The 4,376-nt window shown below is 32.2% G+C and overlaps 1 long non-coding RNA gene across 1 annotated transcript; it reads right to left on the bottom strand.

The window, feature by feature from the left end:
- Positions 1-669: 669 nt before the first annotated feature.
- Positions 670-3,432, bottom strand: LOC149494155 (uncharacterized). The gene is made up of 2 exons (XR_016322037.1): positions 3,044-3,432; positions 670-848 (listed from the first exon to the last, which is right to left on the bottom strand). It is a non-coding gene; the product is annotated as an uncharacterized LOC149494155 (long non-coding RNA).
- Positions 3,433-4,376: the final 944 nt, after the last annotated feature.

Here is a 4,376-nt window from a genome sequence, read left to right as displayed (position 1 = left end):
TTACCACAACACCATTCTCCAATAGCTGGTTGTTTCCAATTCAAACCAATATGGCATATATTTAACTTAAATTACTCATACTCTCACTTCAACATAGATAAATTCCTACACAATACACATAGTCCTAGAATCGCCTAAACCAGGCTCTGATACCACTAAATGTAACACCCGCCACCCAATCCCGAGAGACTCGACGGCAGATGCCACATTCGGTGCCGGAGACACCGTCTTAACTTAACATATAAATCGTAAAACTAAAATTTTACATTAGAAGTAATTGGGTATTCACAAGTTTCATAAGTATATTATTTTTTTTTTATAATAGAAATGTCATTTCATTTTCTTATCTTTTTTTTTTTAATATATATATACATTGGGAACAATCCTACAAAAATATTGTAAGAATATCCCTTTAAAAACTGAGCTCGCCAAACATGTGAATAAAAAATACTCCCAATGAAACTCCAAATGTCCAACATCTCCAAATAATTATTATAACACAACAACACTTTTATGTTTTCATAACTAAATAAATCCTCAATAGTATTTTCGATTCATCAATTACTTGCATTCATTATAGATATCAAGTCTTAATGAAGTAATCATATCAACTGACTTAAAATATTTCATATTCACTCATTTAATAAATCCTATGCTTATCTCCAAATATATAAACCAAAATAATTTATTATTACATATAATTCAAATAACATAATCTCCAAAAAAAATGTAATAATTATACATGCCATAATTCTTAAGTACATAAATCTCAATCGACTACTACCAAATTAGTGACTTCTGCTTTGATAAGATGCTTCTACTCTTCAAGTAGCATCCACATCTTCAACCTACGCGTGATAAAAATCGACGCGCTGAGTATAAAACTCAGTGGTGCTCATAATTCACATACTTACCAAAATTGCGATGGCAACTTACTTAAAACACAAATTTCGTAAAATCATTTATAATCATAAAATCTCAAATATTAACATGCATTTACATTTATAGCAAAAGAAATATCAAATAAACTATGAATTAACAACATGAAGAATTTAATTCTTTCAACTCATAAATTCATTACTTGCACATTTATTATACCAATACATATACTATTTATTTTTAAAACCTTGTACCGGAATATCATGCTTTGAAAATTCATTTGATAACATAATCATTAATTTCCAAAGTAAAGTTTACTAAAATAATATGATCTCATTCGTTTAATTCAACTACTTTGAAAACAATAAGACGATTATAAATACAACTATGTCTTCATTCTTTTATAGCAACAATAAAATGTTATTTTTCGTTAAGGCTCATACTCATGCAGAATGAACATAAGCAGATTTGATCGTGGCCTATGTTAGCGCCACCCCCATCACATACTCGTGGCCTATGAAAGCACCACCCCCATCACACAACCGTGGCCTATGAAAGCACCACCGTGGCCTATGAAAGCACCACCCCCATCACACAAATAAGCGCGTCCGCCTATTTATAAGGGCTGATAACCCTAGCATATGATCATAGCTTCACAATAACAAAATCAATCTCATCATACCACGTTTCAATCATGCATAGTAGAGCCCAAATCAAAATCATTCTTGCACAAAAGCAATAATTCTTAATCAAAAACAATAATTCTTAATCAAAAACACTTCATTACTTAATACCCATCACTTCAAAATTTCTCAACTTACAACTTACACAAATTACCACATTCTTTTTAAGATAGTATATATATACAAAGCACTTACACCTTAAATACCCATTTCTTTGTTAAAACTCTAAACATATAAAAGTTATCAAATAATCATACTTATGTCATATATATAATAATTATGTAAGCTTTACTACACTAAGGTGGTACCAAGGGGAGGAATTTCCTTCTCCAATCACGCATGCTAACATAACTCTTATGCACAAAAGTATCCATTTCAACCCTCATCATGCATTATCTAAATCAATTCCACACCTTTCCAATTTATATCCATTTAATGATATCCACAACAACCCTTCTCACACTTATGTTTTATTTTTGTCAAATAAATTCTAAAACATACAAATAATCAAGAGCACTTCATCACACATGATTTATACATACTTTTATCCAAATAACCCTTTGATTTAGGACATAGAAAATTTCCAGCATTAATATCACCTTGACCTTTTCTGGGTTTTTAGGACATAACTTGAGTTATAGATTTCCAAATTAAGTGAAGTTTGATTCATTAGAAAGCTAAGACAAAATTCTACAAATGTTATCAAGGGACAACAGCCCAGATCAATCTGTAATATGGTGAAAAAAGGCTAGGAACACAGACCAATAGTCCAGACCTGATTCAGCAGCACTAATTCCAATGTTTATCCAATTCCTACTTATCCAGACACTCAAATCAAACCAATCCAAAACCAGAGAAGTCTCAAGACACAGGGAAACAACTCTCATGAAGAACTCAGAATATAATCTTATCATTATAGTGGTCAAAATGGGCACTCAATTCAGTGATGCATGTAGCCCGTCATAACAGAGTCAGTTTGGGTTTTTCAGCCATAAGTTGAACTATATATATCCAAATTGGACACAAGAGGATGGGTTGGAAAGCTAAGAAGTAGACCTATAACTTTCATGAAGGACTCAGACACAAAGGAAAACTCGAAAGGATCAAAAAATAGTCCTTAATCTCACTCAATAACATTTTTCCCAATTTCAGCTTACTTAAATCATATACAAGGTAGGGATTTCTACCACATATTTCATACTCATCATACATCATCTTAAGAGCATAAACCAACAAAGAGAACAAGAAATCTTAAGGCCTTTTTCATCAATAGGTTCTGCCACTTTTGGAAGATGAAGAAGAAAATGTTTTCCTCATCAATTCTACATATAAACATGCTTAGAAATCTCCCAAGAACACATTTATACCACCAAAATTCAATAATCAAATCATTTCATATAAAATTCCCAATTTTCACAAAATAGTAGAAACTTCACAAAATCAAAAATTTAAACAAGGTAGGAGGATTTATGAACACTTACTTTAAAACAAGCCTTAGCAAGCTTAGATTAAAGCATTCTAAGCTCCAACTTTGCCTTTACTCCTTGGTAGAGGTTTCCTAAGCCTTTGGCTTTCCAAGTTTCTTGAAAATAATCACCACAAATCACTTCTCAAGCTTTAAACTCTAGGATTGATTCCTTAAATCAAGTTAAATGGGTTGAATTTGATGGATTTAGCTAAGGATGAAGTTGAAGAAAAACAAAGAGAAGAAGAAGAAGAAGGAGATAGCCAACGCCAAAGAGAAGAAGAAGGAGAGAAAGTGGTTGCTCAAATTATTGAGCACAAGGGTATTTTAGTCTTTTCTCAACATTGGATGGCTAGGATTGAGTCAATCTAATCTAATGGCTACAAATATTCTCCCAATTAAATTCCTTCAAAATATTATTTAACACAATAAAATCCTCAACTTTACTCCATAAAAATAATTCATCTAATTTTCTTAATTAATATAACACCATTTTAAATTTACTCCATACAAATATTGCCTCTAATTTTCCTTACTTAATATCACACCTTAATTAACTATTCACAAATTTTCTAAATTCTCTAAAAATATTTATTACTTACTTTCTACCCATAAAAATAATGTATACATACTCCAAAAATATTATAGAAAATATTAAACATACATAGTAATTTTTCTGGACCAAAATAATATTTATTCCCGGACCGATGATACTATTCACAGACCGGTAACTTACTATTTTAGACACAGAAAAATGGGGCGTTACACATCCACATCCACCCATTTGATCTGCAATGAGCACTAAAAGGAATACACAAAATACACTTCCTATCCCTTTCCTCAAACAACTAATCCAAAATATCCCGATGCCATGATAATCCATCAACACTCATCAACGAATTACACAATAAAATTCACAGTTAGAAGGCATAAGAATGCATAGTTATGGATTTGCTGTGTTTGGAAGCCAAGGGTCTGTCCAAATTTCAATAGAAGCACCATCCCCTACTTTCTTCACAATATTTGACTTGATCAAGGGAAAAGCAGCTCTGATGCTGCTTCAAATGAAACTCGGATTACTGCCTGATGCAGTATCAAGAAGTGAAGAAGAGGGAAAATATCGAGCTTTATACAATCGAGCAATTAAAGAATCAAGTTGCGTGAGAAGTCTCGAGGCCTATTTTCCTAATAGGGCTATATTGAAGTCATGTAAACTTCTAAAGCTCAGTCCACCAGTGACTTTGGATAGCAAAGAGCTTCCCATTTGTGTCAATGACTTCTTGAACTACCATTATCATCATTACCCCACCAGAATTTGTTCGTGAGTCATTTTAGTTCTATACACATTC

Source organism: Jatropha curcas, chromosome 8 (genome assembly GCF_041381405.1).
Source record: "Jatropha curcas cultivar XTBG-Jc1 chromosome 8, XTBG_Jcur_1.0, whole genome shotgun sequence".
NCBI lineage: Eukaryota > Viridiplantae > Streptophyta > Magnoliopsida > Malpighiales > Euphorbiaceae > Jatropha > Jatropha curcas.
This window is presented reverse-complemented; position numbering and strand designations above follow the sequence as displayed.